This window comes from Mustelus asterias, unplaced genomic scaffold, assembly GCF_964213995.1.
Source record: "Mustelus asterias unplaced genomic scaffold, sMusAst1.hap1.1 HAP1_SCAFFOLD_63, whole genome shotgun sequence".
In the NCBI taxonomy this organism is placed as follows: domain Eukaryota; kingdom Metazoa; phylum Chordata; class Chondrichthyes; order Carcharhiniformes; family Triakidae; genus Mustelus; species Mustelus asterias.
The window spans coordinates 1,177,695-1,191,644 of record NW_027590128.1 but is presented as its reverse complement, the minus strand read 5'-3'; the positions used below and the strand labels follow the sequence as shown (position 1 = coordinate 1,191,644).

At 43.9% G+C, this 13,950-nt stretch overlaps 1 long non-coding RNA gene and 1 pseudogene across 1 annotated transcript; both read left to right on the top strand.

The window, feature by feature from the left end:
• Positions 1-202: 202 nt before the first annotated feature.
• Positions 203-7,436, top strand: LOC144483337 (uncharacterized; annotated as a pseudogene).
• Positions 7,437-11,164: 3,728 nt separating this feature from the next.
• Positions 11,165-12,673, top strand: LOC144483394 (uncharacterized). Its single transcript, XR_013495995.1, has 3 exons — positions 11,165-11,278; positions 11,868-11,983; positions 12,523-12,673. It is a non-coding gene; the product is annotated as an uncharacterized LOC144483394 (long non-coding RNA).
• Positions 12,674-13,950: the final 1,277 nt, after the last annotated feature.

Below are 13,950 nucleotides of genomic sequence, written 5' to 3'. Positions count from 1 at the left end.
TGTGACTGGAAAAGCACTGAGACACAGACAAACCTGAGTGAGAGTGTTCCATTGAATTGACTGTGGAACGAGCTTTAACCAGTTACACAGCCTGAAAAAACACCACACCATTCGCAGCGAGGAGAAACTGTACACACGTTCTGTGTGTGGACAAGGCTTCAACTGATTGTTAAACTTGGAGAGACACAAGGACACCAACACCATGGTGAAACCGTGGAAATGTAGGGATTGTGGGAAGGGATTTTGTTTCCCGTCTGCATTGGAAACTCATCGACGCATTCACACTGGAGAGAGACCATTTAGCTGCTCTGACTGTGGGAAGGGATTCAGTGATTCATCGACCTTGAGGAAACATCGGCATGTTCACACCAAGGACAGGCCGTTCATCTGCGCTGAGTGTGGAAAGGGATTCCGAGATTCATCACACCTTCTGACACACCAGTGAGTTCACACTGGGGAGAGACCGTTCTCTTGCTCTGTGTGTGGGAAGGGATTCAGAGATTCATCACACCTTCTGACACACCAGGGAGTTCACACTGGGGAGAGACCGTTCACCTGCTCTGACTGTGGGAAAGGATTCACTCAGTCTTGCAATCTGCTGGTGCACCAACGGGTTCACACCAGGGAGAGGCCGTTCACCTGCTTTGAGTGTCAGAAAGGATTCAGTGATCCATCTGCCCTACTGAGACACCAGCGAGTTCACACCGGGGAGAAGCCGTTCACCTGCACTGTGTGTGGAAAGAGATTTGCACAATTATCTAACCTGCTGAGACACCAGCAAGTTCACAAGTGATTACAGGGATTGGATTCTGCTGTTAATCACATCCAGGACTGAACCACGTTCATTCTGACAGTTGGTGAAGTGGGAGGGTCGGAAGGTTTCTTTTTGCTGGACTGGCCGGTTTCATGACTTTGCTTCCAGTGGGCTGATGCTCTTTGAGTCTGGGAGAGCACATTTCCACTGAAATGATCCACAAAAGCTGAAGAAGGACATTTATTTTAATAAATAATATAGATAATAAATAGTGTTTTTCCTACCACCACAGGTAGATCTATAATAAATACATTTCTCTCTGTCCCATTGAGTCTCGAGGTTGGAGAGAGGATTTATCAGAATGATATCAGGGATGAGGGGCTTCAGTTATTTGGAGAGTGAGGCAGCTGAAATTTGTCTCATTAGATCTTTGTGTCATTAGGGTTGGGAGGGGACCATTCAGTTTACTAGTTGGGCTCACAGTGTGGTGCACTTATGTGTTCCAGAAGATATGTATATTAATACACAGAACCCTGTTCTTTGCAGACAGAAAGAACATATACACACATTGCACTTGTTTCAACTGAACAGAGTAGCAACAGCCCTGTGGTTCATTCCACAGGGCAGTGCCTTGATCCAATCAGAGTCAACCTGCCTGGTTTGAGCTTGAACAAAGCATGGCAGTTAACTGTAAGTCATCAATTTACTATTGCAGTCTACATGGCAATGCCTCTACCAATCCGAGTCCACTTGCCAACAAATCAAAACTCTCCTTTTACGAAGTATATATTGTCGTTCCCTTTACATTTCTTGTGAATGTCCTGATGAGTGCAAAATTAAACATTTCAACATGTCTTGTCCTTCAGCAATTACTGTTCTCACTTACTACCAGTCTGTAATAGATGCTTGAATAAGTAGTGAGCCTTAATTGTGTTACGATTCATGAATCAGTAGTTATAGTAAAACACTGTGTTTAATTTTCTGAAAAATATAGAAGTTTGATTGCTGTGAACAGAAAGAATGTACAATGATGATAAATGTACTGGCAAGAGAGACCTTCAGACTCTGATTAGCATCAACATTTGATATTGTATGGGTAAGTAATGGTTTTAGAATCAGATAAAGAGATAGTATAAAACAGTTCAATTGTGTGAAGTAATTGGGGATCCAATTAATAAATTAATCTAATAAGCAAATTGACCAATGGGTCATGTTACAACAGGCCCACCTCTGATGTGACGTAATGGTCACTTTGGGGCTAAAAATAGATTTCTAAATATCTACCTTGTCGGACAAGTACTGAAGATTTCTGAGGCCCAGTTTCAGGGAAATTACTGTCAACGAAGGAGCCAGACTCCCAAAGGCTGAATTCCAGAAGCATTACTATCAAAGAAGGAGCCCGAGAGGGTTATGCTTCTCCAGACTGATTGCTTGTATGAAGTTGTAAAAATCATTGTTTCAAAGCTGTTCAAAAACCCTTTTTCATTTAATAAACTTTATTTTAAATTTATTATCCAGATAATTCTGTCTTTGCTTTAATTGGTTAAAATCTTATCTGAACTAAAGTGAATTAATTAAATAGCAAGTTGCAGGTGGCTGAAATCAATTAAATTACAGATAACAAGATCAGATAACATTTTACAACTACAAAACATCCCAAAATGCTTTCCAGCCAATGAAGTACTTTTGAAGTGTAGTCACTGTTGTAATGTGTGAAACATGGCAGGCAATTTACACACGGCTAGATCCCTCAAACAACAATGTGATAATACCCAGATGATCTGTTTTAATGATGTTGATTGAGAGATAAATATTGGCCAGGACACCGGGGATAACTCCCCTGCTCTGCTTCAAAATACTGACTGTGGGATTTTTGCATCCACTTTCGAGAGCAGACAGGACCCTCAGTTTAAAATCTTATTTGAAGGAAAGCTGCTCTGACAGTGCAGCACTCCCTCAGTGCTGGCATGAGGAACTATGGCTTTGATTTCTGAGCTTATGTCCCTGGAGTGGAATTTGATGCCGTAACCTCCTCACTCAGAGGTGAGAATGCTGCTCATTGAACAATGGTTGACACTATCGCCAATCCAAAGCTAAAAAGTGAAATTTACCCTTTGAAAGCCCCCACCCTGAGCCTCCATGCCCAAAATCTAATACTAAATATTCCAGTGTAAATAGGATCTTTTTGACTGACAAATGATGAAGAGTTGGTTCAGAACCACAAATTGCGATTTGAACCTCCAGCACCTTCCTGTCTTTCTTTTGCTTGGGGAAATGGCAGACAGGTGGGGCTGAGGGTTGAATTTAGCTGAGAATAATGGGGCCTGCACCCCAGTTGACGAACTGCCATGGGTGCCATATACAGGAAGATGCTAAAGGGCTGGCTGGGAAATGGACCCCTAACCAATCGGAGCATGTGTGGGGTGACCAGGGCTGATGTTGATACGACCCTGCATTAGGTTCAGTGCCTCTGTGTCAAAATCTGGGAGACACAGGAACAAAGCAGTTGAAGAGAAACTATTTGGGTCCAGAACATAAAACACCACAGATGCTGGAAATCTGAAATGAAAACTGAAAATTCTGGAAAAACTCAATAGGTCTTGCAGGATCCGTGGAGAGTGAAACAGAGTTAATAGTTTGAGTCTAAATTTGTTCTTCAGAGCAGAAGCGAGCGAAAGGTGTAATGGATTTTGTATTGTTTATTCTTCAACAGTAAATCTGTCTTCTGTCATTTTCCTTAATATGCTAACAGCTTTGGAAGTTCAGAGTAGTTGATATACAATCAGTGCATTCTTGGTGCTGAGGTGCTGCTTAAATGTTCTCTTTCTGAGAAAAGAAACATCTGCTCACACCCCCTGTTGAGATTCCAGTGAATTCGCATTTGACATTTAGGGCTTTGTTTCGCTTGCAATCAAATGCAAATGAATGATGGCGCAGATCCAAAGTATTTAATCTGGTGATTTAATCATTTTAGGTGTATGGTTCAAATCGTAATCAGATAAAAAGGGATGGTTTTGCATTTGACAATATCTGAAGGCAATGGCTGTGTTATTACCCAGCCTGCACGGGGAGGGTGAATAAGCAACAAAAACAAAAATGCTGGAAAACCTCAGCAGGTCTGACTCTCACCAACTTTTATAGATGCAGCATAGACAGCATTCTTTCTGGTTGTATCACAGCTTGGTATGGCTCTGCTCTGTCCAAGACCACAAGGAACTACAAAAGGTCATGAATGTTGCTCAATCCATCATGCGAACCAGCCTCCCATCCATTGACTCTGTCTACACTTCTCACTGCCTCAGCAAAGCAGCCAGCATAATTAAGGACCCCACGCACCCCGGACATTCTCTCTTCCACCTTCTTCCTTTGGGAAAAAGATACAAAAGTCTGAGGTCATGTACCAACTGACTCAAGGACAGCTTCTTCCCTGCTGCTGTCAGTCTTTTGAATGGACTTACTTTGCATTAAGTTGATCTTTCTCTACACTCTAGCTATGACTGTAACACTACATTCTGCACTGTCTCATTTCCTTCTCTATGAATGGTATGTTTTGTCTGTATAGCGCACAAGAAACAATACTTTTCACTGTATGTTAATACATGTGACAATAAATCAAATCAAATCAAAGCATCTGTGGAGAGACAGAGCCAATGTTCTGAGTCTAGATTACCCTTCGTCAAAGCTCTGCTCTACTCTCTCTCAGTAAGAAGTTTAACAACACCAGATAAACCTGTTGGACTTTAACCTGGTGTTGTTAACCTTCTTACTGTGTTTACCCCAGTCCAACGCCGGCATCTCCACATCATGACTACTCTCTCTCCACAGAAGCTGTCAGACCTGCTGCGATTTTCCAACATTTTTCTGTTTCTGTTTCAGATTCCAACATATTCAGCACTTTGCCTTTACCGAGTGAATGAGCCCTATCATTCGTAATCGTAGATCATTGCGCAGGCGCAGTGCCGCTCTGACTGGAGCATGCGCAATGCTGGTGTTAGCAGTCACGGACGGGGTGGTATCAGAGCCACGGGGAGAGCAGAAACTGATTGGAGACAGCGGGTGAGTGAGGTTAAATGGAGCCGAAGGATGAGAACGAAGGCTTCATAAAACCCGGTGTTGGAAAGGGAGTTTTCATAAACAGGGATGGAGGTCTCAAACCACAAATAAGCCGCTAAAGATCCCGCGTTATGATCAATTTTGCAGCCCCGCCATCTTGGACAATAGGCAGTGCTGCCGCCATCTTTACAGGGGGCACTGGACAGCAGAGCACATGCGCAGCTGCCATCTTTGTGGGGGCAATAGACAGCAGAGAATGTGCGCGCCGCCATCTTTGTCGGGGCAATGGACAGCAGAGCACATGCGCGGCCGCTATCCTTATAAGGGTAATAGACAGCAGAGCACATGAGACTAGGGCGGTATTGAGGTGGAACTATTTATTTATTATTAGTGTCACAGGTAGGCTTACACTGCAATGGAGTTACTGTGAAATTCCCCAAGTCCGGCACCTGAGGAGAATTTAGCAGGGCCAATGCACCCAACCAACATGTCTTTCGGACTTTGGGGGGAAACTGGAGCATCCGGAGGAAACCCACGCAGACACGTGGAGAACGTGCAGTCTCCGCACAGTGACTCGAGCCGGGAACACAGGTCCCTGGCACTATGAGGCAGTAGCGCTAACCACTGTGCCACCATGCTGCCCTAGACGGTCTTATTGATGATTTGAAACTGTGCTCAGAATCTCAGTTTGGGAATTTATGAATAGCTTTGTTCAGCCTCAGTTCCCACGTAGGGGGAATGGAGTCAGTGGCTAATGAGTTTGTACTGGAAACTGAAGACAATGACGTTGGTCTTCTCCTTTTCAAATAGTATTGGATGTCAGACAAATCAGGATGGTGTGTGACCTGCAGGAGATCTGCAGGTGATGGTGTCACATATAGCTGCATTTTCCCACTTTCTGCTACACTTATCAGACAGAATTTTCCACCCCAGAGGGTTCTGGATGCTTCTAAATTGAATATATTTCAGGATGAAATAAAGGGATTTTTGGTATCTCAGTGAGTCAAACGATATGGGGAGTGTGTGGAAAAGCGGAGTTGAAGATTAGGATCAGCCTCAATTGTATTGGAAGATGGACAGGCTTGGCAGATTGAATGGTCTGCTTCTCCTGTCTCTTATGTTTTTATAGAGACCTGAATTTGTCTGGGTCCAGACAGGGTGGAATGTTCCCTTGTCTGAAGGACATTACTGAACCAGTTGGGTTACAACAATCTGGGCAGCTTTCATGGTCCCTTTTCCTAGTGTTGGTCCCACAAGTTGCCAATTTCACAACCTGTTTTTCTGGATTCTCTCTCATTCTTGTATTTTCTATTGTATATCACTTTCCCAGGGTGTTAGAAGAGGAGGATTCACAATCAGAAAATTCAAACAAAACACAACATCATGATCAGAGAGAGTTGCCCATTTATTGTAACCTGAATATTCCTGAATTTTGAACATGGAAGGAAAAAGCACCACTCAGAATCAGGAGAAACGGTGGAAATGTGGAGACTGTGGGGAGGGTTTCAGATCGCCGTCCGAGCTGGAAGCTCATCAGCGCATTCACACTGGGGAGAAGCCATTCACCTGCTCTGAGTGTGGGAAGACATTCAGTCGGTCATCCAACCTGCTACAACACCAGCAGGTTCACACTGAAGAGAAACCATTCACCTGCCAACAGTGTGGTAAGGGATTCAGTCAATCCTCCCACCTGCGGAGACACCAGCGTGTTCATAGTGGAGAGACACCATTCACCTGCCCCGAGTGCGGGAAGGGATTTACTCGATCATCAGGGCTGTTGACGCACCAGCGTGTTCATAGTGGGGAGAGGCCATTCACCTGCTCCAAATGTGAGAAGGGATTTGCTCAACTGTCCAACCTGCTGAAACACCAGCGAATTCACACTGAGGAGAGACCTTTTAAATGCCCAGACTGTGGCAAGTGCTATAAAAGTTCCCTGGACCTGATGCGCCATCAACTTGTTCACACTGATGAGAGGCCGTTCAGGTGCTCTCACTGCGGGAATGGGTTCAGACGATCAGGAGAACTGATTGTGCACCAGCGAGTTCACACCGGGGAGAGACCGTTCTCCTGCTCTCAGTGTGGAAAACGATTCACTCAGTCATCTGCACTGCTAACACACCAGCGAGTTCACACTGGAGAGAGGCCGTTCCCCTGCTCCGAATGTGGGAAGACGTTCACTGATATGTCCACTCTGCTGAAGCACCAAAGTGTTCACACTGACAAGAGATCATTTGAATGTCCGGACTGTGGGAAGTGCTATAAAAGTTCTCGGGAACTGTTGTACCATCAACGTGTTCACACCATTGAGAGACCTTTTAAATGCTCACACTGCGAGAAATGCTACAAATATTCCGGGGAACTGATCCGCCATCAACGTGTTCACACTGATGAGAGACCGTTCAGGTGCTCTCACTGCGGGACACGGTTCAGGGGACCAGAACAACTCGCTGCACACCAGCGAATTCACACCGCGGAGAGGCCATTCATCTGCTCCAAGTGTGGGAAGAGATTCACTCAGTCATCTACACTGCTGAGACACCAGCGAGTTCACACCTGCCAAGCGTGTGGGAAGGGATTCACTGTCTCATCCACATGGTGCAAACACCAGCGAGTTCACAACGAATAAGTGAATAGATTTTGCTGTTAATCACATACAGGACTGAACCATATTCATTAGGGTCTATTTCTGCTTACTTTAATAAACTCCAATCCAGTTGTATGGACTAATATTCTCGATAAAAGTCACAAAAATCAGCTTTGTATTGCACATAATGTTACGCCTTTATAATTTCACTAGCACAAGTTAGTTCCTTTTGAAGAGCTCTCTCTCTCCTTTGTCTCCTCCATCCTCACCTCTAACAACAAACGTGAGGAGCTTATGGAGCTTCTTTGTCACTAAGATTGAGACAATCTGATCAACTGCCTCTGCTGCTTCCCTCCCTTCCACTTGCCCACCGGGCCAAACTGTCTGTAAATTTCCTTCTTGACCAAGCCCTGAACTCACATCCTTTTCCAGTTTCTCTTCTATCTCCTTCCCCCTCACAGATCATCCTGTCCATGAGATCCACCTGCTTTCTTGATCCCAGCCTCACAAAACTGCTGACCATTCAACTTCTCCATGTTAGCTGATATCATTCAAAAATATTTCTCTTAAATTCACCATCAGTAATCATAATTTAAAAACAATTGACCCCACCATCTTTGCAAACTGCTGCCTCAATTCCGACCTCCCTTTCCTCTCCAAAATCCTGGTAATTGGAGTTCTCCAAGGAGCTCTCCTTCGCTGCTCTTATTTCTCATCTGCATGCTGTCACTGGGCAACATTATCCAAGGTGAGTTTATGACCACATATCCACAGCATCACTAAAAGCAGGTAGTTCAATCTCCATAATGTCACCTGTCTCCACCCCAGCTGATCTGCTGCTGAAACCCTCTTCCATGCTCATGTTACCTTTAGACTTGACAATTCTAGTACATTCCTGATGAGCCTCTCACCTTCACCCCACCCCCACACAGAAATGTGAGGTCATCCAAAACTCTGCCCATGTGCTTTCTCACACCAAGCCCGGTTCACCCATCCCCCTGTGCTCACTGACCGGTAATGGCACCTGGTCACGTGATGACTCCATTTTAAAATTCACATCCTTGTTTACAAATCCCTCCATGGTCTCATCCCTCCCGATCTGTGTAATCTCCAGTTCCACACCCTCTGAGATATCAGCGCTCCTCTCATTCTGGACTCTTTAGCATCGCTGATTTTAAATACCATTGGTGGCTGGGCATCGGCATGAAACTCTGAAATATCCACCCGAAACTCACCTCTTTCAAATGAATATGCTTATTAAAATGTATCTCCAATCAAGCTTTTGGCCATCTACCCTAATAGCTCTGAGGCGGGGTCATCCTGACTCAAAACATTGGCTCTATTCTCTCTCCACAGATCTATTGAGATTTCCAGCATTTTCTGTTCTTGTTTCAGATTTCAACATTTTGCTTGTACCCTAATATCAGCCTGTGGAACACAGTGCAATTTTGTTTCTTTATGAAACACCACTGAAGTATCTTGGAATGTTTTATGACATTAAACGTCTTCTATAAATACAAGTTATTACTGTTTCACAACAGTCAGTTTGAGCAAAATAAGATTCCACAAACAACAATCAGGCCAACTTATTAATCCAGTTTTTTTGGTGATGTTAGTTAAAACATGAATGTTGGTCCCACTGCACCAGGAGAACTGGACAGTACGTGGAGTGAAAGTTATTCCGTTTATTTAAAATCTTTCACACTCTCAGAACATCCTAAAGTGATTCAGAATCAATGGTGAATTTTGGAAGGAAGAATGAGGAGAGGCAGAATAAACTAAATGGGACCATTTTAAACAGAGTGCAGGAACACAGTGATCTGGGAGTGGATGTCCACAAATCCTAGAATCTATCAGGACAGGTTGATCAAATAGTATATAATATCCTTTATGGGGTCAAAGATAACACCTCTCTGGGAAGGAATGATTCAGGTGCAAAAACATTGATTGGTGTAGTATACGGACCACCAACCAGGGTTTCAGACTTGCTCGTTGAATCTGTTTATTCCATCTCATCTTATATTCAGCTCATTTGAAAATTACTAACATACTGTGGTATTCAGGCATCTGGGCATAGTGAGTTTTCTGTTCAGATTAGCTCAGATTTCCATATTATAAAATGGATCTAGAAGGACTGGAAATGATGCATGGTGGCACAGTGGTTAGCACTGCTGCCTCACAGGGACCCAGGTTTGATTCCTGACTTGGGTCAGTGTCTGTGTGGAATTTGCACATTCTCTCCATGTCTGCGTCAGTTTCCTCAGGGTGCTCCGATTTCCTCCCACAGTGCAAAGAGGTGCCGTTAAGTGGATTGGCCATGCTAAACTGCCCCTTAGTGTCAGAGGGACTAGCTGGAGTAAATGCATGGGGTTATCGGGATAGGGCCTGGGTGGGATTGTGGTCGGTACAGACTCGATGGGCTGAATGGCCTCCTTCTGCACTGTAGGGATTCTATGATTCTATGAAAAAATACTAGAATAATGCTAGAACTGACAGTTTACACCCAGCAAGAATGTTGTACTAAATCTCTGACCCTTTAAGATAATGAAAAGATTTGACAGAATAAACAAGTGGAAGATGTTTCCACTTGCTGACAGATTAAAATAAATATCAGTCACTAATAAATCTAATGTGTAGTTCTGGAGCAGGAGTTTCAAACAAGGATCAAAACAGAGTGTGCTGAAAATACAGAACATAGCTGTGGATGGAGAAAGAAGGTTAATGTTTCAGATCTGAGCACTGATGCAGTGCAGTTCTGATGAACGTCCCTGGGCCTGAAATACAGACTCAGGTTCTGCCTTCACAGATGCCACCAGATCTGCTGAGTATTTCCATAATTTTCCATTTTTAATTCTTCTTTCAAGCCTCTGTCCAAAGATGTGAAAGTTAGGTGGATTGGCGATGCTAAATTTCTCCTTAGTGTCCCAACATGTGTAGGTTAAGGGAATTAGTGGGGTAAATGTGAGGGGTTGTGGAGTGGGTCATGGGACTGGGCAAGATGCTCTATCAGAGAGTTGGTGCAGACTCGATGGGCTGAATGATCTTCTGCACTGTAGGGATTCTACGATCTGCAGGATTTTGTTTTTCTTCAACTGGAGAGCACTGAGAATAGGAAACTAATTTCAGAAGGTTTTGATATCCCTGTCTCCGCTTGAAGCTCACGGGTAAAATCCCACCATGAAAATAAATATTTCCCTGCCGAATGTGGAAATTTATTCACTCAGTCATCCCATTTACTGACACAACAGCACAAAGGGACACCAGAGGGAGACCACTCAGACACTTCACATGAGCAAAGAGATTGTCTTAGTTTTCTCACTGGTTAACCCTTTGGCTTTAAAAGTTCAAAGCACATTCTTATCAGCATGGGGCAGTTTAACTGTTCTGATGGGGAGAAAGAAAGATCTTTTCCATCCAACCTGTTGAGACGCCACTGAGTTTACATCAAACTGTACATGTCGTTCTAATGTTAATTACACCCGTGAGGAAGGCTTATGCTCTTAGTTGCTCCATCAATTAATTAAAAAGAAGTTGGTCCTTTAGCCCAATGACTCCAATCTAATCGAATCCCAAATCATAATTTTATATTCTGTGACAACTTATTTCAATGGCGGGGTCCTTTCCCAGCATTCACCACGGGTGAGAAAGTGCCCTATCCAAATTGCAAGAGCTCCCAGCGCAAGCTGTGCAATTGCAAGAGCTCCCAGCACAGCCCGGCTGTGGCTGGAGCATGCGGACTGTGACCAGCTGCAAGGAGCTGGAAGCAAACAGTTGAGTGTAGCTGAGTAATGGAGCCAGTGGCTGTGTGGGGAGGGATAGAGCCAGTGGAGCGGGCAGAGAGGCTTCATAAATACCGTAGGGAGAGCTGAGATCCCGAATAACAAGTCAGTAGCCCCGTCTTGGCACGAATAGAATATGAGCTGTGAGGCGCCTCCCGGTCAAAGGCCCTGGTTAGCGGCCGCCATCTTTATGGGGGGCAATTTGCAGCAGGGAGCATGTGCGGCCGCCATGTTTATCGGGGGCCTTGAACAGCAGGGTGCATGCTCAGTAATCCCGGTCAGGGGTTAGCAGGAGACATGGGTTGCCAACCCTCCAGGGTTGGACTGGAGTCTCCAGGAACTGAAGTTCAATCTCCAGCACACACTCTGTGCAAACCCTGGGAAAGATAATAGAAAAATATTTTTTTTTGTAATTATCTTTTTTTGTCACACATAAAAACATTGAAAGTGGGGTAAAGACTGTCCGGATAATAGTCAATCATATATCCAATTGGGAATGAGTCTTTTTGCTTTCCACTTGGCCAAAGGGGGCAGTGTGTCAGAAGGATGGATGTATTGGCCAACTAATGGCTGGAGAATGAGATAAAATGTGTTAAATTCTCCAGGAAAATAATTAATCACAGTTAGTAATCCTCGAGAAGAATGTGTGAATTTCTACCCTGGACTGATTGTCATCGTTTCTGTAAATTTACAGGTTACTGGAAGTGGAGAATTGACAGACAGGAAACTCAAACCAAACATCACATTGTGATCTGACAGATCCACTCGATGCATCAGAACCTGAATATCAGCAGCATCTGATTGTGGAAGGTAACAGGTTTTTTTGTTCTGTCTGTGAGAGATGATTTCAGGTCTCAGTGTGACTGGAAAAGCCCCGAGATTCGTAAACCCTGGTTAGTGCTCAGTTCTGGGCAACAAACCTTAGGAAGGACACAAGGCCTTGGAGAGAATGTAGCAAAGATTTACCTGAGCAATATCTGAACCACCAGGTTAAATTACAAAACCAGACTACATAAAATATTCATGGACTACAGAAAAGGTCATTTGGCCCACTGAGTCCCAGCTGTCTGGAGCAATCCAATCAATCCTATTGCCTTGCTCTATCCCTGTATATTCACAGCTTTATTTCCCTCAAGTGTCTATCCAATGTCCTTTTGAAATTATTCATCATGCCTATTTCTACTCTGCTTGTAGGCAGTAGATTTTGGTTCATTACCACTTACTGTGTAAAAATGTTCTCCCCCATATCCCCCTCTATCTCTTATCTAAAAATGTAGAACTCTGTCCTAATTCTCGTATGATCAGCTAACAGGAACATATTTTCTTTGTCTGTGATCTAAACCTGTCAGAACTTGAATCAAGTCTTCCCTCAGCCTCCTTTGATGGGATCATTCCAGTAAATCTCCTCTGCACCTTCTCAAGAACCTTCACATCTTCCTAAAGTCTGCTGACCAGAACGGGACACAATACTCGAGTTGTGACCTAACCAGAGCTTGAGAATGATTCAGCAAAACCTCCCTATTTTTGTATCAATATTTCTGTTTATGAAGCTCAAGATCCAATTTGCTTTGCTAACTACTCTCTCATAATCTTTGATAAATATACAAATTTCCTCTCCTTTGCCTCCCACCTTTGTCTCTCTCCAGCCATAGAGACCAAAGCCTTGCATGGGTCCAGACCGGGTGGCAGGTTTCCTTTCCTGAAGGACATTAGTGAACCAGTTGGGTTTTCACAATAATCCAGCAGCTTTCCTGATCACTTGATCCTCGTGCTGACCCTTACAGTACCAGATTCATTCAGCTCAATTTCACAACCTGTCATGTTTTAAATCAATCTCACAGGATATTAGGAGGGAAGACTTTTCAGCCAAAAACCTCTAAACAAACATCACATCAGAATCTGACTGAGTCACCCAATTTAACTTAACCTGAATATCATCGGTCTTTGAACCTGGAAGGAGAAAGCACCGTTCACAGTGGGGAGAAACCATACACATGTTGTGTGTGCGGACGAGGCTTCAACCAATCATCTGCCCTGTCAAGACACAAGTGCAGTCGATTCAGGGAGAAATTTCCAGCGTACAGTTTAGTGTGGTGTTACATCCCCAGCCTACAGGATGTGGGCGGACAACATTCCCCCCTTTCTCCCTACACCCCACAAACAAGATTCCCGGAGAGAGGGATCTACTCTTGAGTTACAGTCAGTACATTGAATCAATGCAGTAGATTGTGTGGACATAAAAGATTCTCCAGCTCTCCATTCACCTGGATCCATCTTGTGGATAAATGTTATGAAGTATTATTTCTCCCGAGCCTTCAATTGTCCCAGTCCAAAATTCCTTTAGCTTTTTTTTTCATTGTCTCAACATCCATTTGTCTATGGAGGTCTGTGTCAGTGCCTTGATCATTTCAAAATGTTTTCTTACTCTTCAGGCCATGTTAACTTGCACATCGTGTATTCTTAGGGAGTCTGTATCAGTGTCCTGTACACCCTGTCCTACTGGGTAACTACTGTTAAGAGGCTGAGGGACCACTCCCACCCTCTTTCCTGTGCTATTTCTCATCTCTACCCAGTCTGATTATTTGTGTTGCTCTTTCGAGCTAAGGACATCTCTCACTACTGTACTAATGTCATCCTTCATTAACAGAGCTACCCCACCTCCTTTTCCAAGCTTCCTAGCTTTTCAAAGTGTCAAATACTCTGCAATATTTAGTTCCCAGCCTTGGTCACTCTGTAACCATTGTTAGGATACCAGACTGGAACTCCAAGTTTTATTA